The sequence below is a fragment of the Pteropus medius genome, unplaced genomic scaffold (assembly GCF_902729225.1).
Source record: "Pteropus medius unplaced genomic scaffold, Ma_sr-lr_union100, whole genome shotgun sequence".
Classification (NCBI taxonomy): domain Eukaryota; kingdom Metazoa; phylum Chordata; class Mammalia; order Chiroptera; family Pteropodidae; genus Pteropus; species Pteropus medius.
The window spans coordinates 1,948,275-1,974,022 of record NW_024349798.1 but is presented as its reverse complement, the minus strand read 5'-3'; the positions used below and the strand labels follow the sequence as shown (position 1 = coordinate 1,974,022).

Here is a 25,748-nt window from a genome sequence, read left to right as displayed (position 1 = left end):
TCCCTCCCTCCTTCCTTTCTTCCTTCTTTCTTTCTTTCTTTCTTTTTAGGCAAGGCAATTTTTGGTTGACCTCACAGATTGCAAGGACCTTGTCAGTTTACAATCCTTTGATTTTTTTTTTAAATTTTTTTATACCTGCAGCACCTGGTCTTCCTAGGTGGTCTCCCATTCAAGTACTAACCAGGCCCGACCCTGCTTAGCTTCCGAGATCAGACAGGATCGGGCTTGTTCAGGGTGGCATGGCCATAGACCAATCTTTATTTTATTACCCTGGAACCAGACAGCGTCTTTGCTCTTGCTTTACTCCACTTTTACTGCCCCCCCCCATAACCCCCCCCCCCCCACCTCATATGTATGCAAGGATCATTTTATCACTCTAGCAGAAGATTCTAAAAATATCTAGACTCACCAACTTCAGGGGTTTATTCTCTCATCTGGGAGGCACCCACAAAGCCTTTGCCAATATAAATGGCATTTCCTTTGGTATTTTTAAAGATCAGAGGATCCGAGAGAATACGGCAAGCTAGATGGGGCCTTTGAATTCATAGCTACCAAATGCCTCATGTTTGAGGTTTAAAAAAATGTTAAGGAGACCCAAAAGGTTAGGTTTCGAGATAAGTCACCAAACGAGAAATGAACATAGTTAAAATCATCTGGAAAAGTAGATTCCAATTTCCTAGTAATAAAATTTAAATTAAAACATCCATGAGATAGCACTTCTAGCCGGTATGTTGGGCAAAGGTTTTTCAAATAAGAGTTTCTGGTGGAAGTTGATGAAGGAAAAGTGGGTTTCCCCTGCAGGAACATTTACTTCTCACTGAATAGACATATGATCTCCCACATTCCCCAGGGTCCCCTACAAGTAGGAAGGGCTGTGTGACTAGTCCTGGCCACTAGGGTCTGAACAAAAATATGAATCACTTTTGAGTAAATGCAGAGAAAAGATGGTGTGTGACCTCTCTATCTCTCACCTATGCTTATGGGGAGTCCAGGAGCCACATATTGACATGTCGGTGTGTCCATCAGCCGGGGTCCCTAAGAAACCAAGTTAGCACCAGCCTCAGGCCCTTTGCACCTAGTCGTTCCTTCTGGAATGTTCTTTCTTCTTATCCTTACATAGCTGGCTCCTTTTCTCCATTCAGGTCCCAGACAGGATCCAGAAAGGGCCCAATCTCTCCACCAATCCAACCTTCCCTTCCCCAGGCCCTCGCACTGTGACATCCTGTTTAATTGTCTTCCTAGCCACTTTCACATTTTAAAATGATTATATTCTTGGCTCAGTCTCCTCATCTGTGAAATGGACAGTCAGACTCAACAGTTCCTACGGGTCCTTCCTCTCCAACGGGACCCCCGGGGCTCTGGTAGGTACCAAGACCCCGTCTCTGCCACCATTCCTGCTCCTGTGTCCTGGGCCAGCCCAGCATCCCTTTTGGGAACAGAACCTGCTTTTCCTTCCAAGGACCACAGCTCCCCCACTCTCAGCCCTTGTGCTGTAGTATGGTAGGCAGACCACCCCTCCAAGTTCCAGCTGGAGCTGGACCCAGGCCATAGTGACCGGTTCGAAGACGGGCATGTGACTCAAGCCGGGCCACTCAGAGGGAAAGAGGTGTTCCCTTGCCATTGGGGGTTGCTAAACTGGGGAGGATGGAAGCCTAGAGCTGTTGGGGGGATCTCTGCCACTCCACAGCCCCCCTGAGAATGAAGCTGGCACAGGGACGCCATGCTGAGAGAGGAGCTGCCTCCCGTCAGCACGGTGGACCCAGCTTGCATGACCGAGATCTACCCCTAAGTTATCTGAGCCGGCAAGAGCCTCCTTCGGCTCAAGCCCGCTGGAATGAGTTTTCTGTTTCTTGCAGCCAAAACAGCCTTTAGCCTCCACTGTCCCTGTAAGGCTGTCATAGCCCCCAGAATGTTTGTTTATTGGTTAGTCCCTCCTGGGCTGTGAGCTCCCCGTGGCTCTGGTGGGGCCTCTGGCCTCTCTGCCCCTCCATAGCCCTGGCCGAGTGACCGGAGGAGACAGCAGCTCCGGGTCCTTAATTGGGGAGCTGCTCTGTCAATTCTAGAAGCTTCAGACTGTGTGATCTGAGCAATTAACCTTTCTTTAGAGGCCAAGGCCAATTATATCCCGGGGGCCATCTGTGACATCTGTGTAACAGACCAAGTGCCTCAGCCCAATGCCTTGGTTTTTACAGGACAAATGTGGTACAATCAATCTCTCCACCCCTTCTGCTGCTGCCTTGGTCAGGCTGCTGTCCTTTCTTGTGGTCACAGCAGTCTCCCACCTCCTCCACACTTCTCGTTGGCCCCTCAAGTCCATTCTCCCCAAATCTGTCCACTGTGACCTCTGCTACCTCATCTGCAATTTGCCCAGACCCAAGCCCTTCAGCCCCCATGAACTCCCTGTGCGGTAGGTTGTAGACGTGGCCCCAAATCTTCACCCTTTCTTGCGTCTGTGGCCTCTGCAGTAGCCCCCTACTCAGCCTATGGGCTCAGCCACGTGACTTGCTGTGGCCACTGGGGCAATAGCAGGTGAGACACAGCATATTGCAGAACCGGGGGTGCCCTCTCGCTTGTACCTCTGTTATCACCACAAGGTCATGCTGGGCCTAGCCTGCTGAAGGATGGGGGACCCCCAGAGATGGCCCAAGTCCTAATCATCCCAGCCGAGGCCAGCCTCAGTCAGCGACACTCAGACTTCACCTAGGCATGTGAACAATCCAGCTGAGGTCAGCAGGACACCTAGCCAGCTCCCACACCCCCGGAGGGCTGTGGTTCAGATGTGGCATTACTGTGGCAAGAGATAACTGATATATCTTCAATTCCTCAAGTACCTTGAGACTTTGAAGTGCTCTCCCATCTCCCTTGAGGCCCTCCCTGTCCTCATTCTGGTCTGTCTGGCCAGCTACACATCCTTCAGTACTCGGCTCAGTGTCTCATCCAATAGAAAGCTTCAGTCACTTCCTCTTCCAGCCCCTGTGTGCCTGTGGCCTGGCCCAGAGAGGGCAATTCTAATGGAATGATGGGGAAGGTAAAGGAGCTGACACAACACCCACCATGACCCCACACTCCACGCAGCTCTGGATAAGCCAGTGCTGCTAATTCTCTGAAGAGGCATTAACGGTCCCATTTTATTGCTAAGAAAACCAAGGTTCATCGAAGCTGTGTAACTTGCCCATGATCACAGAGCAGTTAAGTGATGTATACCCTTCCATTCTGGACTGGTCCACATTTGGGACAAGGTTAAATTTTGTGATATCCAAAAGAAGCAAATGCTTCTGTTCAGTAGAAATAATAATAATAGCTGATATTATAAAGCATTTACTATATTACTGGTGCTGTTCTAATCAATTGACCTATTTCAACTGATTTAATCTTCACAAAGAACTCTGTGAAGTATGTACTATGGTTATCCCCACTTTATAGTCAAGGAAACTGAGGCACAGAGGTTCATCGACCTGCTTAAGGTCACACAGCTAGTAAATGTCAGAACCGGGATTTGAATAGGCCGCGTGGTGCCATGGAGCTTTCTAGGCCCTGAGGCTAAAGGGTTCTTGCAGTGGACTGGATCCAAGGTGTTGAGAAGGCATCCTAGCACCACTTCAGCCTGTAGCTAGTGCCCTGTTCTGGGCTCAACCTGGCTGCCCCAGCACCCCTCAAGTCAGTTTTTTGTTTGGTTTTGTTTGGTTTTGTTTTAAAGAAAAGCAATAATTGGGGTAGGCTAGAACAGGGGTCGGCAAATTACGGCCCAAGGGTCAAGTCTGGCTCACCTCTTGTTTTTTTTAAATAAAGTTTTATTGGAACACAGCCACATCCATTTGTTTATGTGTTGTCGATGGCTGCTTTCATACTATGGTGGCAGAGATTGCAACTGAGACCATACGGCCTAGAAAGCCAATATTTACTAACCAGATATTTGCTATCTGGACCTTTTTAGAAAAGGTTTGCTAAACCCTAGGCTAGAGCAATGAACTAAACTCACAGACTAAACTTAATTATTTTAGTTTTGTAAAAATTTAAAAGTAATACGTACTCATCGTGCAGAATTTGGAAATTATAGAAAAAGGAAAAAGGAAAAACTTCTGTGTAAGGTCACCAGCCAGCAATAATCATCCATAGTTCCTTCCTTTTCTTCTTGTATTGCATCTGTAAGTTTCCCCCATCCTATAACCAGGAGCTGATTATGCAATTCTGTACCCTGCTGCTGTCACTTAATATCATCTCAGGAGCATTTTTCTGTGTGTTTTAATTACATTCAATTTTCGCTATTATAAGTAATGATGCGATTAGTGTCCTCGTACACACATTTTTGTTGACAATATGAAATATTATATAGTTGTCCAAAATGAATTCTTGAAGGAATTTTAATGATATAGAGACGGTCATGCTGCATTACTTACACCAGCAAAAAGACTAGAAACAATACGAACGGCCCGGCAGTAGGAGAATCGTTCTATGAACTTGGTACATCATTGGACGCGATATTCCGTAGCACTTAAATGTGATGATCACAAAGAAGGGAAAAATGGCTATCTTACTAAGCCTCAGTTTCCTTACCTGCAAAGTGGGGATAATGCCTTGCAGAGATATTTCATGAGGATTAAAGGAGATGATGCTTCTAAAGCACAAATTAAGCCTGGCTGTAGGTTGTATCCTCTATGTTAGAACTATTACTATTTAAAGTAATAATATATAAATGGGGGAGGCAGGGGAAAGGGTACAACCAGGCTGATAGGTCAGTCCTGCATCCTACCAGCTTCCTATCAGCTGTTAATATTTTGATGATCACCCCTTGGCTACACCCACACAAGTGGCTGGAAGGGGCCCTGGTTAAGTGGCGGGCGGCACTCTTCCAGCCCTGTGATTACTGTTCTCATATAATTTGTGTGATAATCGAAGGGCCAAGATCTCAAATGGGCTCTGATGAGAACCTACCTGCAACCAAGAAAGGAGCAAATGGCTCCTGATTGCAGACATAATTAAGCCACTACCACACCAGTATTGATGAGCTCTGAGGCAAGCCCAAGCTGAGTGCTGGGGCAACCACTAGTGGAGACAGAGAAGCATCTCTGCCTCAAAGCATCTCTACCTCACGTGCACCTGCACACACACACACACACACACCTGCCTTGGCAGCACCACACACACACACACACACACACAGTTGGTTTCAAAAACAGGAAGTAGACAGGGGCAGGGTGGGGTCTGAACGTGTGGCAAGCTGCCAAGAAAGTCTGGTGATTTAGGAGGAGTTTACCAGACTTCTATTTCAGATAGAAAAGAAATATTTGAAAGCAAAGAAACCCATGAACAGCAGAGGCCTCGTGGGGCCATAAATAAAGATTGGGCATACAGAGCAGGGTAGTGAGCAAACAAACCCCAGCGCGGAGTCAACCTGGCTTCGAGGCCATGTGGGCCCAAGCAGTCCTCATTCACTCCACAAATGCTAACTGAGCACCATTGCCAGGCACAGTTCAAGGTGCTGGGGACATCTCGTGAATGAAACAATGAGCCTGCTCCCTAGCAGAGACTGAAAAGAAACAAGCTAAGAAGTAAATCAGATCCTTTCAGACAGTGAAGCCATCGCAGAGTGATTGACGGAGTAGATTCTGGAGCCCGGTGATATGGGTTCACATCAGGCTCTGCCCCTTCTTCCGTGGGATCTTGGTCAAAACGTTTAACCCCTCCACAGTGAATGCTACTGGCACCCTGCCAAAGTCCCCTGCAGTGGGAGCAACAACGCCTAGCTGCTGCGATTTTAGGTCACTAAAGGTTTACATTGCCGTTTTCTGCAGAAAATTGACCCTGGCCGAATTGGATCCACCTCCCACGGAGGGTTATACCCATTCCTTCTCACCCCTCGGGCAGCCAGTGAAGAGGAAAGAGCCCCTCCCCTCCGCTCTGGCTGAAGGCGGGACCAGCTCTGTGGTGCTATTTACTCTCCAGAGCTTCCCCCAGGGGCAGGCTGCAGCCTCTCTCAGGGACCACAGCCTTGATTAGACCTTCCCTGCCACGTCTTGCTTCCTTCACTCGCTTCTCCTGAAAGCATCACCCAAATCATGGGCACTTGGACCCCTATCCTAAGGCTCTGTTCCTAGGGAACCCACATTAAGACATTCATTCTTCATTGGTAAAATGGGGACAACAATAGCACCTCTCTCGCGAGATTATTGTTGAAAATTAAATAAGTTAATATATTCCCCCCCCCGGCTTTATTGAGATATAATTGACATATAACACTGAATAAGTTTAAGGTGTATGACATGATGATTTGATATACATATACATTGCGAAATGATAACTGCAAAAAGGTTAGTGTATTCCTATATATGCTTAGACCAGGCCACTATAAGTGCTATTTAAGCATTAATAATTATTAGTGAAAAAATTAAATGGTTTCGTGCACAAAAGTGTCAAGGGGCTACATCAGTGAAGAGTGTCCAGGAAAGGTGTCTACGAGGAGGTCACATGTGAGCTAAATTCCGAGTAATAAGAAGAAGTCAGCTAAGCGAAGAGCTGGACGAAGAGAAATCCACGCATCGCAAGTGCAAAGGCCCCGAGGTGGAAACAGTCTTGCTTTGTGTTTCGTTCTTGCAATTTAAAGGCCAGTGTGGCTAGGAGTTCCGAGGGTTTTAAGGGTGTCGACTAATTTGATTTACATTTGCAGATCACTCTGATTGGTTGAAAATGCAATTATTGACTTAAAAAGTATTTCCCGGCGGCCCGTTTTGTGCAAGACGTGTAACAAGCACAATATTTTGAAGTATTCAAAGATGGACCTGACCTCAAGGGGCTCAAACCCGGGTGAAGCGGTGAACCTGGCATTGATGCTCTACAATCTAGTAAGTACTATGGGCTAATACAGAGGGGCAGGTGAAAGCTGGGGAAGTTGGGGTGGGGTGGGGCTGCTAGACCTTACAAAGGACAGGAATGCAGACGAGAGAGAGAAGTATTACAGGTAGAGGAAATGGAATGTTCAAATGCCCAGAGATGGGGAAGGAGGAGACAGCTGAAGGCGATTTAAAAGTCCAATCAACCTGGAGCACAGGATGCCTTAATCTGAGACCAGAGAGAGAAAGTGGAGACAGACCGTGGGAAATCTTGGGTGCCAGGTGAGAATTTGAACATTCTTCCAAAAGCACTGGAGAACTATCCACAAAGTTTTGAAGAGATGAGTTTAAACCATCTGTTTGTTGCATAGCGAACATAAAATTTGTATCAGTCATCTTTTAGTTGTGAGGGATAGAAAGTACGACCCAAACGCCTTAAACTGAAGAATAATTTTTCTCAGCTAGAAAGTGTAAAGGCAGGTCTAGCTTCAGGAACAGCTGGATCTGGGACCTGGTCCTCTGTCTTTTGGCTCCGCTTTCCACATTGTGGTTTGGGTCTCAGGCTTCGTGCAGTAGCAGACCCCAGGCCAGTGGAGTGCTGCTGGCAAGCTGGATGTCAGGAGGAAAATAACTGGTTTGAGGCAAATACTTATACTGCGGTTGATTTTGAGCTACTAATGTGACGTCACTGGATGTCAAGTTGAGGAGACATGGAAAATCAGCTCTTGAGGCCACCGGAAACAGCCCCAGCACATGTAAGCCTGTATCCGACCACCTTCCTAGGGGTTGCAGCAAACATTTCGTCACATCTCAGGCTCTGTGTGGTCATGGATTCATCTCTCAACCCATCACTATGGCCAGGGGTCTATGATGGCATAGGCCTGGGTCTCAAGTCCTCAGCCCAAAGCACGTGGCCTGAGCATAGGCAGGAATTGGTGACCCCTCAAAAATACTGGACATGGTTACCAGAAGAAGGAATGCTGAATGGGAGGCAAATACAACAGATTGTGAGAATCGAATGAGAAAATGGCCACGAGGAACTCTTTGTAAAGTGGGAAGCCCTATATAAGCTCCCTAACTAGCTGGAAATTTTTATTCTTGGTCTGGTGCACCAAGCTGCTGATACATCTGACTTAAAGTCCCATAAAACGCTATGGCAGATACCTCCGGGAGCATGTGGTTGTGAGATGAATGCTTCAAAACTCCCTTTTCTTTACCCATGGCAGACATTGCTAATTGATCACGGCACTCTCCCACAGAGCCTGGGCAATGCTCACAATCCTTCTCCACAAAGCTGTCCAGGCTGGCACTACCAAGTGAACGGAGAAGGGATGAAAGATGAAATCTTTCCGTTATCCTTGAACTAGTCCAATTCCATCACGAACCAGAGTAGAAACAGGCCCAGAGAGGGGAGCGACTGGCCCATTTCGCTGAGCAAGTTATTAGCAAAGCTTCCGACTCTTAATCAAACCTGGTAACATCCAAGGTGACTCATACGGAGGGATGAGTCAGGGGCAAAGAAGGTTGGAGGATGTGGGGACACTCCAAGTGGTGATGGCGTCCCACTGCTGTTAGAATAAACTCCAGATTCCCTACTGTGGCCTTCAAGGCTTCCCACAATCTGGCCCCTGCCTTCCTCTTGGCTTCATCTCCAACCACTCATTCCTCCCACTCCATGCCCCAGACATTCTGTCTTTCTAGTCCTCAAAACATGCCAAGCTCAACCCCAATCAGTGTTTTTGCAGGATCTCCCCAAGGGGAGACAAAGACATTCACCAGCAGCTCCAGGCTAACATCCCACCAGAAGCCCAGCAGAAGGAGAGCTCCCCTTTCCCAGTAAGCACAGCGAGTCCTCCAGGCCTGAGCCTCATTAGCCTACTAGAATCCAGCACCTATCATGGCAGCTAAGAAGATGGAAAACTGGCCTGGCCTGGATTCCATGCCCACCCATGGAGAGTGGAGTCAGGCTCATCCTGACCACACAGAGTGAAGAAGTAACAGTGAGGGACAAAGGAAGGGGAAACGGGCTCCGCGTTACACTTTACTTAATAATGGAGAGTCCATATCATGTGGTTTTCACCTGGAAGGAGGAACATGGGAAACAGGACGTTTAAATGCTTACCTATTACCCAGGACCAAGAACAAAGGGTGCAGAGGTGAGTGGATTCATCCTGTCTCTCCCAATGAGGGTCCATCCTACCCTGTGACAAATGGCATGTTCAGACGTGGCTGAATTGGGCAAATATTGAGGAATCTTGACTGGGGGGAAGGGACCTCTTGTGATATGGTCAAAATGTCCCCCTTTTAGGCATACTCGAGTGCCTACGTTGTCGGTGTAGTTCAAGAGGACAAAAAAATAAAATCTCCGTTTGTCATATTTTAAGCTATACCCGAGTCCTGGATAACCAGCATTCACATCCAGGCTCCTACAACATTCAGGCTCAGTGGCGCCATGATCGATTAGCGATGTCTGCCATGGGTGGAGGAATGGGGAACAGTGGTGTGCCCGCTGTGTATTTGCTGACCCTAATCTGTGGACTTTCTTGGATTCTACCATGGTTGCCTGAGGTCAAAAAAATCCCCACCTGGACCTGAGCTGTCAGCACACCAAGCCAACTTAGTTAACGTGAACAGAATTACTAAGTCATTATTTAATGGATGTAAAGCGCTTCCAAGGGTCTTCAGAAGCAGGCACCACGTCCAAGGGAACCGCTGTGCTCTCTGTCTTCCACCCAGCTGCATGGCCCTCTCCCTTTCATCATCTCTCCTGCTGCAAATGTTTTCCCCATTTGCTATCTGATCTTGCAAAATGGGAACAAGACATGTTTTGCTCAGGAAAATGCAGAGCAGCCCAAGGAGCGTGGGCCGGCCACTAGGTATAGCCACCATGCCAGGAAGCCACTGTTCATCACCACATGCTCCTGTCACCCTCCCAGCGGCAGCCCTGTGATGGGCTGAAAGGCCCTGGGGGAACCTGTAATTAAATCCCAGAAGATTGCCAATTCTCCTGCTCACAAGAGGAGAAAAGAGCAAGGCACAGCAGGAGCGTCCAGACAGGGCTGAGCAGAGACACGCAGCCAAGGACAGAGGCAGCTTGGGCTGCAGTGGCCAACAGCAGACAACGTGGTGAGCTGGGGATATGTTTAGTCACAAGGAATGGGGACCAGATGGAAGCAGGTGATTTCTGGTCAGGCCCAGGATGAGAAGGACTGGAAACTTTTACGTTCTGTCATTTGGAAAGAAATCAGCCCGAGTTCCTATCCATACTAAATTCTATTACCCATCATCCACCTGGTAAGCAAACATTTGCTGTGACCAGAGCCATTTTTCAAAGCACAAATCCAATTGTAGCATTCCCCTGCTCCCAATTCAGGCCTGATGGTCACCTGATATGCACCAGTGTAGCCATTCTGATGGTTCAGATACCGAAAGACTTTCATATGAATTCACACCAAAAAATAGTTGCTATCTTGAGCACCACCTCCCCCCACTCAGGTGTTCCCCACACACACCGCTCCCATCTCTCTCCAAGAGCTTAGGTTTCTCTTCCAAGACTTGCCGCAGCACCATGGCCAGCATCTATTCTTAAGGTTGGTGCATGTGGGTTGTTAAAGATTTTAAGTATCATTCTTTCCACTATTTAAAGTCCATAGCCTTTCATCTGGCATATCCATTTTAACTCGCACCCCTACTAACTTTTCCAGTCTCATCTTCCACAACACAACCACTGTGAACTCCAGCTACATGGATACAAGGCACATTCTCTCTACCTGGATTCCCTGCTCCCTTATCTTTCTTCAAAAACTCCCACCTGTCCTTCAAAAGCCTTTTCAATTATGCCCCAGTTCATATAACTGAGTTTCCTGCCCAATCAGGGAACTGGCTTGATAGCTTGGATGTATGTATAACAAGATTTCTGTCTTAGTTCCTTGTCCAAGTTCCTGTTTTAGTGATGCGTCTTAGACTGTAGCCCTCTCCTAAGATGAGTACTCTGCCTTGACCATACCTGTCACCCATCATTTTTAGAAGCAGCAAGAGACAAGGAGGGAGACCAGGGCATCGGGATGTCACAATGTCTGGTAACTCAAGCCATTCCCCAAAGACTACCGGGAAAGTATCTCCTGCCTTCCCCCAGCCCAGTGTGTCCTCTAACCAACTGTACTGATGAACAGAACATAACAAATTTGTCAGTGTTTCACTATTTACCCTGTTGTGACCATGCCCATACACACCTTTATCCATCACCCTGAACATGGCTTATTTCTCTCTCCTCTGTGCTACGATAGTTCCTCCACCTCTCTTGTGGCCACAAGAATGTCAAAACTGCAATTTCCACCTCTTTATCATGCCTATGTCTCCAAGTACCTTGCTGTGCAAGATATTTGTCTAATTCCATTGATCCAATATATTCTATTTCTCTCAACAAAACATAATTATGAAATATTTCTCAACATGTATGGCCTTACGGTGATACTTTTTCCTTCACATACTTATAACCAAATACATCTTATATACTTATTATTTAACCTAACAAGTTTCCCTACTCAATTACAATAGACTGGCCCCAATCAATATTACCAATCACCTCTAGGGAAAGATGAAATTCTCTGATGCAGATACTGACCTGGATTCCCTGTGACTTCGACCCCATCTCCTTTCCCTTTGTTCATTCTGCGTTTTGTTTTCTCTCATGATCCCAGATTTCAGCACTACCTGCTGGACAGCTCACCAGCACTATTGGCCACAGGGTTCAAGTCCAGTGGTGGATGGCACCCAATGCTTTACACCAGCCTTCTCTCCAAACTCAGACAATTAGAGGCATCCCGTGTTGATGCTTATGAACCTCCTCAAAACCCCTCATCCTCCACAACTGCTTCAACATAGCATTTGAACATACTATTTGTACAGACAGATTTAACAAATTGAACCAGTATTTACTGGCGGGGTAAAGCCTGGTGTTGGGAGATGGGCTAAACACGATCATCAAGCTTTTCTCTGCTGCCTCTAGCCAGAGTCCAGCCTCTATGTGGCAGTCAGCACACCTCAGCCACCTGAGCAACTGTCATTGAGTCAACGCCTCTGTCCTGTGCCACAAGGGACAGGATGAGGATGCTCTCATCCTCGAGTCCCTGACACACTTTGTCAATGCCCTACCCTACTGCAAAGGGGGAGATTGCACCAGAAATCCATGGTACGTGGTGTGCCCCAGAAAGTGCTCAAAGACCAACTACAAATAGAATTGTGAGAGCCATTTTTAGGGACACTCGGAGGGAGTGTACCATGGTGATTAAGAGCACAAACACTAAAGCCAGGCTTTGTGTGTTCAAATCCTGGCTTCCCCACATACTAGCTCTGTGACCTTGCACAGATTACCTAAACTCTGGGCCTCAGTCTCTGCAAATAGAGATAATAGAACCTTCTTCAGAGGGTTTGTGAGGGTTAACTCAGTTCAATATATATAAAGTACTTAATACTTAATATTTATAAAAGTAATATTTATAATTATAAAGTGCTTAATTCAGTAAGAGCAAAATTGCACATCTATAAATATACATAAATGTATATACACTATATATATCTATATAAGTATATAATTATAGGTTATATTTAATAAATACTATATACACTTATTGAACTACATAGTAAATATTACATAGCATTACGGTACACTACATACTATACTGCATAGAGTATATTGAGTGTAATGCACATGTATGTATGTGTATGTACACATATTACTAAAGGTTGCAAGAAGTGAGTGAGAAATTAATTTTTTACTACCCTAACACAGCTATCATCATTTTAAAAATATTTTCTCAAATTTTTTTCATTTGCTTATATTTTTACACCATGCTGGACCTACAATTATGTCTTAAGTTTTTTGCGTATATGTTATAAATGTGGCTTCATGTGACAACGTGGCCTTAGAGTTTCTTTTTAATGTCTCATAATATCCCAATGAGCAAACAGACCTAAATCAACCTAGCTATTGTATCTGCTAGGATGCTTTCGGCTGCAAGTCTCAGGATGTCCTGATTCAACTGCCTTAACCAAGGGATTTTCTTGTCTCACATAAAAGAAACCTTGGAAAGAAAGCATCTCTGGGGCTGATTAATTTAGCTGCACAACAATATCATCACAAAGTCCTTTCCATTTGTGCTCTGCCATCCTGCTGCTGATGGACAATGGATCGTCCTGATTGTAACCCTTATGGTCCTATGACTGCAGCAATCCAGGCTGAAGTGGAAGAGACTGACTCTTACATCTCTTCTTAAGAGTAAGAAAAGCTTTCCACAGACTCCCAGCAGAACTGGGTCACACACCTACTTCTAAGCCAATCACTGCCAAGGGAATAAGATAACTTTGTTGATTTAGACCAATGAGGATTCACTCCTGGGCTGGGGATAGAGAGTCACATTCCCCAAGAGTGGACATGGGTGGATAACTGAACAAAACCATATTCCTTTCAGTAGGAGGAGAGTAGGGTGGACAGATATTAGGGAGAGTTAACAGTATCTGTCTTGTTCCTTGTTTGGACGTTTCACTCACATCCAACTGAGAAGAGCAATTAAGTCTGAGTAAAGGGATTAAAATTCTTAAAGGAAGTGGCATTTGAGTTTGGCTTTAAAGGATGAATAATGTCAACAGTGGGAGGGGCCAGCATTTTAGCCTAAAGTTCCAGCATGAGTAAAGTCAGAGGGGCATTCAATTGTGCAGCATTTTCCAGGAAGAATGAGTGTCCCTGAGAAGTTGGGGTTTGGGTGGTAGAATGTAAGGCTAGATTGAGGCAACATTGGAGCTGATCGAAGGATGCTAAACTCAGAATTTAGGGTCCATGGGAAGCCACTGAAGACTCTAGAGAGGGAAAGAGACACATAGAAGAGTTGAGCTTTGGGGGGAAAAATTGGGTGTGGATACAGAATACACAGCAGGGAGAGGTGGGTGAAGGGAGACCAGTCAGACAGGCCATGATCGACCAAGGGCGGTGCCACAGGCTCATCCCATGGCACACTCAAGGCAAGGAGCTGAGAGAGTCCACTGTCCAGGGCCAGCGGTGCTTTCATGTTATGACAGGGGCCCAGGGGCAGTGGGGGATGAAATGAATGATGGCATCATTAACCAAGCCAGCAGAGAAGCAAAGACAAAGGATCTACCAAGAATATGGCCCCACCTCGAGTGTGCATAGGATCCTAGATTTCAAGGCAAGGTGCCAGCACCATGAATGGTAACAGCCAAGAGGCCCAAACAAAAATACATTTGTGCCAGCATCTGAGCGGAAGGGAAAAACGAGCTGAATGAAATGGGATGCAGTGTTTTAAAGTCTGGGAGGCATGCTCCATGAAAGTTTTTGTATATTAACTGAAGTGGGACCTCTAACTGGATTTCGATAAAACAGGCTTCACAAATAGAAGACAAAGAAGTGACAAAGCCTCATCTACCGTTCTTGTCTCATCTTCTCCAAGGGAAGATTGTAGTATGGGATGCCATCACTGAAGTGTTCCGCCACCTGACCACAAGTCAGTCTGGGCTCAATCCTGGTTCTATAACATGTGAGAGGAGTTATCCATTTATTTGTACCTTCATGTTCATTGATTTATCCACAAACATTTATTACCTGCTATTGTGCTAAGCATTGGGCTAGAAACAGAGCCATGATCAAAGTAGTTAAGGCCCCCCCACCCTTTGCAGAGCTCATGATCAGCCTAGTGGGGTGCAGATAAATACAACGCGATTGGTAAAATGCTTTGACAGGGAATCCCAGTGGAGAAGCAATGAGCTGGAAGACGTGACATCTGGGGCAAGGACCGAGGAGTAAGAGGGAGTTACCTAAGTAGAAGTAGCACAGGTTGACATCAGTGAAGTGCCTACTGGGACGCAGGCAGTTAGCTATCTCCCCTTCGATTATCACAACTCTATGAGGTGGCTGTTACCACTATCCTCGTTTTTCAGTTGAGAAAACTGAGGTTCAGAAGGTTCAAGAACATGTTCAGAGACTGATGCCAAACTCAAGCCTTTGACCTCTACACTGGCCAGCCCCCTTACCAGCCCTCTGTCTTGGATCATCCGGGTGATTTCAGTGTCTCTCAGGCCCAGCGTCCTCAGATCCCCCTACAATCTACTCTCTACAAAGCAGCCAGAGGGATCTTTTGAAAATGCAAATCTGACCTTGTCACCTCCTACTACAATCATATAACAACTTCACTCACTCTTCAGGTGGAGGAAAGACCCCTCCCCTGCACTGTGGACTTCACAGTCCTGTGTGGTCTGTCCCCTCCCTTGTCTCCACACTCACCCTCAAACCCCCTCTTCAGTGCCATCTTCATTCACACCACAGGCCCTTTGCACATGCTGTTCCTGCCTGGAATACTCTTCCACCCCTTCTCCCCACCAAGCTCCTACCTGAGTTGGCTCACACTCACCTCTCAGTTTTCAGCCCAAGTGTCACCTCCTCTGGGACACCCTCTGTGACTTCTTAGTCTAGGCAAATTTCCTTTGTCGTATACAGAAATCATCCTTTCATTAGTCCCACGATTCTCAACTCTGGCCACACACCAGGATCACCGAGGGAGTTTGAAGAGCACTGAGGCGCAGACCGCAGCCCAGGTCCTAAGTGGATGGGGGGCTGGGACGGGTACCCACATTTCTTAAAATCTCCCCAGGTGCAGCCTGCCTGGTCTTCTGTAGGGAACCAACCCTCCCTCCACCCACCCATCCCCAGTCCTATGGTTTGGGATGTCTCACTCCTAGCCCCAAATGACAGTGATTGATTGGAGCAGGATATGTAACCCAAGTCATCCCAGTGAGACTCAGCCTGGGGCTTTCGTGGCTGCTGCTGAGGAAGAAAAGCTCTCTTCCTTCTGAGATTGCTATGTATGGACCCTCCAGCAGCCATTTGGCACCTCTTGGAAAAGGCAGGCCTGAGAATGAAGCTATAACAGAGGAACTACAAAGCCAACGGCTGAAAAGAGAGATTCCAGTCATGGAGTTTGAGTCCTGGATCTAGCCATACCTGAAGTTCGCTTTTCAGTGACTTGGGCCCCCAAATTCCCTTTTCCCTGTCAGCCTGTCTGAGTTGTGTGGTTTTAAAAACCTTCGACTGTTATTGGTATGCCTGCTTCCCGTGAGCTTGATGAGGTGAGGCCGAGGGCCAGGTCCCATTTCACATGCCCCAGGGCACCCAGTACAGAGTGGGAGCATGAGGAATGGGAGGGCAGGGTCCCAGCTCTCCGCCCTCCTCCACTGCATCCTCTTTCTTTCCTGCTCTTTAGGTCTCTTTACAGCCCAGATTACACCCCAGAAAAGAGCCTGTGCAAAGAAGCAACAGCCAAGCCATTGCATAGCTGGTCGCCACTGTACATGCGGCACCTACCCGGTGCCTCACCCTGTACCTTAAAGTCAGAGACCTGGGATGGAGCCCAGCTCTGCCTCTTCGCCGGGGCAGGACTTGCACATACCTCTCTGAGAGTGAGGGTGTCCCTAAATCTCAGTCCCAACCTTCTCCTATGGCTTTGGGCAGGTACGTGACCCCTCTGAGCCTCCAGTTCCTCACATATAAACTAGCAGTTTTACGGAGTGCCTAATAGTTGTCAGGAGCTGCTCTAATTGTGTTTCTGTAATGTCCCACTGATCCCACATGGCTGGCCCCCTCCCCTCCTTTGGGTCTTTACTCAAGTGACACCTCCCCCAGGAGGCCCACTTGCATTGCAACCACCCTGCTCCATCTTCCTCCTCAGCACTTCACGCCATCTAAGCACTCTGCGTGTTACATATTTGTTCTCTGAGTCCCCCACATTGCAATGGGAGCTCCAGGAAGATGGGGTTGCTTTTTTTTTTTTTTCATTCGCTGCTATCCTAAGGCCTAGCATGTGCCTGGCACATAGTAGTGCTTAGTCAATGTTTGTTGACTGAATGAATGGATTCAGTCCTCACGAGCATCCAGTGAGGTAGGTTCTGGAATCAGCCCTGATGTGATATAATTATCCTTGAAAATTCCATGTGTAGGAGGCCCCCAGCACATAGTAGGTTTTCGAATGACGTGATTCAGAAATGCTCTTTTCTGTTCTAATTCCAGAGCCACCTGAGAAAGAAGAGCGTTGGGGAGCCTTGTCGACTGTCTCCCAGGTCACTTATAATACAGCAAATAATTTGACATCTGCTTCTTCATTCAGGTTCTTTGTGGGGCCAATCAAGGGACAACAAATTTCCCATCTCAGAGCTGCTAGTGAAGGTTAAATAATAAATGCCAAGGCAAAGCAGATGACCTGGATGGCTTTCCAGCTAACCCCCGCTGAAGGTCCAGCCACATGGACGCCCTGCTCTGGCCTCAGCCCCACACATCCACATGGACAGCCTCCACTTTGCTGCCCTCAGCCCAGCCCCGAGCCCAGCCCCCAGCCCAGCCCTGAAGCGTTTCTTCTTGTGGAAAGCACACAGTGGGGAAGACGTGAAGAGGCATTTTCCAGGAGAGGAAACCCAAACCCAAGAAGCATGTGAAGAGACATTCAGATGCACTACTAATCAGAGAAATGTAAATTAAGGCAAGAGACATCACTGTATGCTCTCTACTGATTAGACAGGCAAACATTAGAAAGGGGGATCATGCCCGGTCCAGATGTGGGGGTGTGAAACTCTCAGGTGGGGCTGTTGTTCACTTTGCAAATTAAGTACATCCTACCCTCTGACCCCGCAGTTCTGCTTCTGGGTGTGTGAACACCCCAAGGACATTCCCACACAGGCTGGCCCGTAGGAGGACAGGCCTGAGGATGTTTCTCGCAGCATCATTTGTGGTGGCAGGGAATGGGAAACACCCTTGGGGTCCATCTCCAGGTGACCGAACAGCACATGGAGGAAACAGCATAACCCTCAGCCACGTGGATGGATCTTAAACACGTAAAGCGTAATGGAAATTTAAGAATCAGAGTGAGAGCTTTAACGCATCCTGCAGTCGAATGAATTACTGTCCAGCAAACATTCACACCCCTCCCTTGGGGCGGAATATACTTCCCACTCTACTAACTTTGAGCCTGGCTATGTGACTTGCTTTGTCCACTGAAATGAGAGCAAAAGTGATCATGTACCATTCCCCAGCCAAGGCTTAAGAGACATCTCGGGTTTCTCTCACCCCTCTTGCACGTCTGCCATTGTCATGAGAATATTCTCCGCGTAGATGCTAGCCCCAGGATGACAGGGCAGACCTGATCCCAACCCACAGCCTGGAATCAAGCCCAGGCAGCCCACAGCCCATAGCAGTCACTTCACTCATCCCACAGACTCATGAGCAAGAAAAATAATGCTTGTTTTGTAAGCCATTGAGTTTTGGAGTGATCGTTATACAGTAGTCCCCTCTTACCTGTGGGGGATACGTGAGACCCCTCGGTCAATGGTTAAAATCATAGATAGTACTCGACCCTATATAGACTATGTTTTTTCCCCCTATGCATACATGCCTTTGCACTTAAAGCAAGCACTTTCTGGCCTCTTTTGGTATATCCCAATTGCTAGCATCACTACCCTTGCACTTTGAGGCCATTATCAAGCAAACTAAGGGTTACTTGAATACAAGCCCTGCAACGCCTCACAGTTGATCTGATAACTGAGCCTTTTTGTGTGGATATGCTGGACAAAGGGATGGATGACCTACGTCCCAGGCGGCACAGAGCAGGACGGCACAAGATTTCACCATGCTACTCAGTACGGTGTGCAATTTAAAACTTATGAATTGCATATATCTCTGGAATTTTCCATTTAACATTTCCAGATAACAACCAACCACAGGTAACTGAAACCGCAGAAAAATTGCGGACGAGGAAGGGGAAGGGGGGGCGGGGGCAACTGTATAGCCTTATTGCAAAAACAGCTAATACACTTACTATTTACATAAATTTAAAGTATGCAAAAGTGACACTTTTGTAAGAACGTATAAAAACATAAATACTTTAAACAGAATTGAGAGGTGCCGGGATGAGAGGAGGCAATGGGAGATAAAGAGAAACTGATCAATCAGTTGGAAACTTGCACGATCACTGTCTTGATCTGAGCGGCAACATCAGCTCACTCTGTCCCTGAGTTTCTGCCTCACCGAAAATGAGTCCACGAAGGCAGGGCCAGAACAGTCCTCGGGAGGGCTACAGCTGGTGCTCAATGAACACTTGTTGAAACAAAGGCTCAGATCAAAACTCCGAAGACTTCTCTGACTCTTGGAACCCCGGAACCTTCCTTCTAGAAGGGAGTTAGTTTTACACGATTTTGTCAGAATGCACAATGCGAGCAACCGGAGGAGAGTGTCTGTCACCCTTACCGCACAGACCTCAGTGGTTCAGAAACAGGTCCAAGGTCTCCTAGGTCCCCTGCTGGATCCCAGATCCCCTGGAGGTGAAGTCCCTCTTTTGAACTTGGCCCTCGGTGCTCCTTCCACTGTCGTGAGAGCAGGGAGGATGAAAGGCATGGAGTTGAACTAAATTAAATCTTCCTCACCACCGTAGCCAGTTTATTTGTCGGCTTCAGTCCTAATGGACGTTGATGAGAACTCCATGGGGCAAAAATGAGGGGAAGCGGAGGGGAAGGTGCCGGCACCACCACAGAGCCCTGGCTCTGAAGTCCAGCCAGCCCTGGGTCGTATCCTGATGCCGTCACTTCACAGCTGTGCAAGTGTGAGTCATGCGTTTAGCCTCTCTGAACCTCAGTTTTCCCATGTGTATAATGGGGACAAAGACAGCCCCTGTCTCATGGGGCTGTTGGGAGAATTCAGTGAGATGGTCTACGCACAGCGCCTGGCTCGGAGAAGAGGCTCGTAATGTAGCTCAGATGTTTGCTGAGCACCTGCCAGGTGCCAAGCGCTGTGCATAGACTGAAGCTGGCCAGGCAGGGGCCCTTGTGAGAGTTCAAGGGCAAACAAGTAAATGCATACAACAAGATCGGTTCAGAGGTTTGCAGAAGTGGCAAAGCAGGTGATAGAGGTGTCTATTTTAGATAGGACGGTAGGGAAAGGCTTCTTTGAGAAGATGATATTGGGGTGAGACCTGAAGCTGAGCAGATGCCCATTATGGGAAGTGTTGGTACAAGTAGAAAGTGTTGGCACAGGAGGAGACCCCACTCGCATCAGCAAACAGCGCCCCCTACCTTCCGCCCAGCCCTGGGAGGAACAGCAAGAGCCAGATTGACAAAGGTCCCACTTCCAGGTCTCCAGGCCTCTGGAAGCAGCCTCATTCCTACCTTCCAGCTGTCACACCCTGATGAGGGGAAGGACCGCTTCAGAGGCGACAACGAGAGCTATACCAGAGTCTTTATTTCCGATCCAACTGGAGTGTCTGACACAGGTACTGAATTTAGGTTTGTTCCACCCTGAGTCTGTAGGACATGATGTCAAAATCTCAGCTGAGCTCTTCTTGCTCAGTTCCAGGCTCTTAGCCACGCCCCAGACACAGCTAGGAAGACCTGCCTCTCAGGCCTTCCACAAGTATCTCCCAGAGTTCTGATTGTTGCTGCTCCGAACCGATGCCACCCCCCTGCCCAGGGACTGCTGTGAATCACAGTTCTCAGAGTTGAGATTGGATCATACCACTGCTGATTTCATTGCTTATCCCCCAGTGGCCTCTAGGATGCAGTCCAAGGTCCTTGATGTGACATTTGAGCCTTGTTGCAACCTAGCCCTGTCGGAGTAGTCACTCCAGCCTGGCTCCTCACTGCTGCTACCTGCCCCTAAGTGTCCAACTAGAACCATTACCTGCTTCAGACAGGACAAGCCAGGGGCATCTGTTCTTGAATTTGCACACGCCGATCCTCCCACTTAAGAATGCCTTTCCCTACCCTGACCACTCAGTCGCAGATGCACCAAGATGGTGCCACTCAGAGACTCCTGCCTGGTAACCTGGGTATCCCAGGCAAGGTCAGGTCTTACTCTGGGACCCACACAGCAAGTACACCATAACCTAAAACTCCTTGATCCCAGAACCTAGGGAATCAGCCCTACCCCTTTAAGACCCTGCCTGACCTTCACCCAGCCTGCCCGAGACACTAACAATATCACATGCCCATTCCAGTCGTAATCCAGGCAAGGCAAGAAGAGATGCTAATATTCACAGAACACTTCCTGGGGGATGAGCCTGACTAGTTTGCAAATAAGGGAACAGAAGCTCAGAGTGGGAAAGATCACCCAGCCTTCTAATCAGAGCCAGGATTTGAACCCAGTTCTTGGCTTCCTCTGGCTTGAAGTCGTCCTTTTTCTACTAAACCAAACAGGTTCCTCCCTATCCCCCAGCCCCACCAATCGTTGCCTCCCTGACCACACCCCTTCCTTAATGAAACTGACCACAGCCCTGGAGCTATACTATGTGATCCCTCCCCCTGCCTCAGCTTATTAGACCCAAGTTGCTCCCAGCTCCAAGCTGGACCAATCAGATTCTTTCTCTTTGGGTTTTTGAAAATGGGATCTAGAGACTCGATTAACTCCTGGAGGGTTGGTAGACTACCATGGGGCTATGGTCATCATGTAGCGGTCACCACAAGAAAGAAAGAAGCAGAAGTGCTGAGGAATAGATCGAAGACCCCTGAAGCTCAGTCCCCGCCCAGCGTTCCGGGATCTGGTCTTCTAACACTCTCATCTGGGCCCCGTGGGGCTGTCCTCTCACAGCCCCTTAGTTATCGTAGTCCGAGTGGGCTTCTAGCCCTTGTGCCCAATCTTTCTTCTTCCAGCGATGGTGCCAAGCATTCAGGACGCACTCTCCAAGTCACTGCCTGGTGTGCCTCACTAGGACGACGAGCTCGGGGTGAAAGGTGGGCCTGTTGCAGACTCCACCAAACAAAAAAGGACATGGTCTCACGAAAGGACAGAGGGTCACACAGGATGACCACTGACCTCCCAACAGTCCAAAATTCCGCTCTCCCCAAAGGCTACCTCGAGGCGAGCATGCCTCGACACGCTGGCTGGAGTCTTGGCGGGGGTGGGAGCAGACACCGGACAGGGAAGGAGATGCGGAAGGCTGTGCAGGCCGGATGTCGGAGTGGGCGCTAGAGAGTGGCAAAGGCCATCAGGATCCCGTCAGGGTGCAAGCGCCCGCCACCAGGGCCTGAGATGGAGAACACTGCTGGGGAGAGCAGAAAAGGGCTGTTCAGAACAGAGCGACAAGGTGGGGACGGATGGGCCACTCAGAGCCAAAGGTACAAGGTCAAAGGCATGACAGCAAGTGAGCAGAACTCCCCAAATTCTGCTTTGTTCCTGACTTCTCTGGCAAGAAAGAGGGTCATTTAAAGTGAAATGGGCGGAGTGAGCACCAGCAAGGCGGAGCCAAACTCCACACGGAAGCCAGGTTCTGTGCTTTCTGGATCTGTTCCAGCCTCGGGGCACAAACGAACAGCCTAGATCGCTGGGCCCCTCCACTTGGAATCGGCAGGCCCTTAGCTGGTGTGCCAAGGGGAATCCTGGGGACCTGCTGAGGAATCAAGCCCCGGAATACAGGTGACAGCGTTCTGATTTCAAAAAGAACAAGAAACTAGAATCTACAGACTAAAGGGTGACAGACGCCCAGCCAGATTCTTGTGTTAACTGTAGCTGGCTAGTATTTTGAGACCTTGGTTCAGCCTTCCTGAACCCTTTGTCCCTCAACATCTGTATGCGTTGTTGCAGGGGAGGGGTGACATAGTGGAAAGTGGGGCCAGCTCTCGGCCACAAAAACTAGGCTTTCAAGTTGCATAGGTCTGCACTTTTAAGTTCAAACTCCACAGTTTTCTGTAAATAATATATTTAGAGGAGAAGAAAGTCTGGGCTACCTTCCCTCTCCGGCCTTCTCTCCCCCACGTGCATGCTGAATAAGGCTGTGGGACAGAGGAAGGGAAGTCAAAGGGCGTGGCAGGGACATCCCTGTGTTACCAAAGCCCATTTCCTTTTCCTCATGGGCACACAGGTAAATTACACTTCCCCGTGCAGCCACATGACTGAGTTCTGGCCACAGGAAGTGAAGCGAGCCTGGCCCATAGGGACCTCCCACATCATCCTCTACTCTCCTTCCCCAACTGCTGGCTGACCGGAGAAGACTCGGACGTCCTGCAAGGGAAGGAGCCTGAACCTCCGATGACCACGTGGAAGGGGCTGCATTGGACCTCACGTGAGCAGACCAGCTTTTGTCACGGAAAGCCACTGAGATTTGGGAGTTTCTGTTATAGCAGCTAGTGTGACTGACACAAGGGAAGCAAAGAAAGCACAGATGCTGTAGTGGATCACTGAAGTGGGCCCATGTGCCCTCCCCAGCAGACAGGCAGACTCTCACACGCGCGCACACGCACACACAGACACACACACACACACACACACTACACGCTGTCCTGTAAGGTAGAGAGTAACAGGCCAGGAAATGTTAAAGCAGAGAGGAGAATCCCCTTATCTACCAAGGAGAGACAAGGAGAGAGACAAAATGCAAGAGTTATCCCGCACTCAGCACAGTGCAGGAGCAAATGAACGTGTCCACATCAACCTCAAACAAATGGGCCATAATGGAAATAAACAAATTGCTGCTACATGATTGTTACAGACTGAATGTTTGTGCCCGCCCGCCACCCCCCATACCTCCCCCACCTCCACCCCACCCCCCCCTGCTCCTTATGTTGCAATTCTAACTCCCGATATGTTGGTATTGGGGGTGGGCATTGGGGGTGATTAGGTCATGGAGATGGAGCCCTCATGAATGAGATTAGTGACCTGATGAAAGAGATCCCAGGGGGCTTCCTCACTCCTTCTGCCCTGGGAGGACACAGTGAGAAGACAGCCAGTGGCCTCTGACACCAAATCTGCCAGCTCCTTGACCTCAGACTTCCCAGGTTCCAGAACTGCGAGAAATAAATTCCCGCTGTTTATAAGCCACCCCGTCTGTGGTGTTCTGTTATAGCAGTGCACCGTATGATCACATTTATGCAGAGCTCAAAATCAAGGACATCTATGGGGTGTAGGTTTACATACGTGGTGATAAACTAGGAAGCAGGGTCAGCCAACCTTTTCTGTAAAAAGTCACAGAAGAAATGTCTTCCTTTTTGTGGGTTGTACAGTCTCTGTTACAACCACTCAACTCTGCCATTGGAGCAGGAAAGCAGCCATGGATGTACATAAGGAAATGGGGTGGGGCTGTGTCCCAATAAAACTTTATTTACAAGAAGAGGCAAAGGGCCCTGCTGTACATGTAAGCAAGGCAGTGATTGCTCTCCCTTGGGAACAGCGGTTGGTAACTCTCAGGAAGGGGTACACAGGAGGCCAGCAACAATGCCTTTCTTGATCTCAGTGGTGGTAGTTTTGGCTTTACAATAACTCGTTAAGCTGTATATTTATATTTTATGCACTTTGCTGAATTGTCTGATATTTCTTAGTTTTAAAAGGTTTAATGTGGTACATCCACACAGTGAAATATTATTCGGCAATAAAAAGCAATGAAGTACTGATAAATGCTGCAATAAGGAGGAACCTTGAAAACATTGTGCTAAGTGAAAGGAGCCAATAACAAAAGTCCTTATATTATATGATTCCATTTACACGTGTCCAGAATTGGCAAATCTACGGAGACAGAAAGGAGACTGGTGGTTGTTTAGGTCTGTGGGGTGTAGAAGATTGAGGAATGGTGGCTAAAGGAAATAGGGTTTCTCTTTGGGGTGACAAAAAATGCTCCATGACTGGTAGTGGTTATGGTTGCGTAACTATGAATATTCTAGAAAGCGCTGAACTGTACATGTTAAGTGGGCAAATTGTGTGTAAGTGAATTATATCTCAATAAAGCTGTTACCAAAAAAAAGATTTTTTTTTTAATGAAAATTAATGAATAAAACCAGTGGCCTCTGCCCTCTCCACCGGTGACACACCAGGGAAGGGAACACGTGATGAGACAAAGCAGACAGACATCAGCTTCGGAAAAACCACTTGTCTCCAGAAGCATCACCACCACCCTCCAGGTCGGGCCTTTCTCTGCCTTTTTTGTAAAACACGTGCTGAAAATCAGAAGCCCAAAAGCCCAAGAGCCCAGAGATTCTGAAGACAAGCAGAGGCCAAGGCATCCCTGCCTAGAGACACAGGTTTTAAACTCAAAATGAAATGCCAGGCAAAAGCCTAAGCAAAGCCAAGTCCTGTGGGAGTCAGGCTGGCTCCAGGGACTGGTGCCAAGCCTACAGGAGGCAGTGCCTGGGCGGCAAATTGGGGTGGGGGGCTTCAGCCCTCCAGGAGCAGTGTTTTGAAAGGGCCTCTCTCTCGAGTTTGTAGCTCCTGGTGGTTTCTAGGCATGGGATGATCTTGGGCTCGATCGGGGGATTGAGTTCCTCTGCTCTTCACGCAGGCTGGAGGCAGCGTGTCTGGGGGGTTCTGTGTTATATCCCAGACTTCGCAGAGCCTCCAGCGAGCCCGGCAGATGGCTGCAAGTAATGAGGCTGCAGGAGCTGGCAGATGGGACGCGTGAGGAGCAGAGGGTGCAGGGAGCAGGAGCAGCCGCAGGAAACCTCAGCTGCCGCCTCCCTCTGCTCAGCCCCTGGCAGCTGTGAGCCAATGGGGCTGCCTGGCTGGGTCAGAACACACCGCAAAGCGAAGCCAAGAACTTCTTGGGCCTGAGAAGCAGAAGAGGGGCGAGGAGGCACCAGGCAGGGTGGAAAGACCTGTGAGGTGTGGCAGAAGTAGCGTGGGACTTTGCTGTGTGACCACAGGCAAGCAGCCCAACTTCTCTAAGTCTGTTTCCTTTGGTGTCAACCAGAGATAACAGCATCTACTCCAAAGAGCCGTCAAAAAAAATTAAGCGAACAAGGGGTGTGGCGGTATCTAGCAGTGAATGGCATGCTATGCATTAGTCGATAAAGGTTAGTTGACCGTTAGTCGAGTAGAAATAAACACTAATTGAGTTATTTTCCAAGTTAGCTTTCTAGGTGGCTGGGCCAGACTGAGGAGATGGGAAATACAAGGGAACA

At 48.2% G+C, this 25,748-nt stretch overlaps 1 protein-coding gene and 1 pseudogene across 3 annotated transcripts in view; both read right to left on the bottom strand.

Annotated features, from left to right (window-relative positions):
- GSG1L (GSG1 like) overlaps positions 1–25,748 on the bottom strand; it is a 182,881-nt gene that overhangs the window by 86,117 nt on the left and 71,016 nt on the right. The window lies entirely within an intron of this gene.
- LOC120620719 (uncharacterized) lies at positions 133–251 on the bottom strand (annotated as a pseudogene).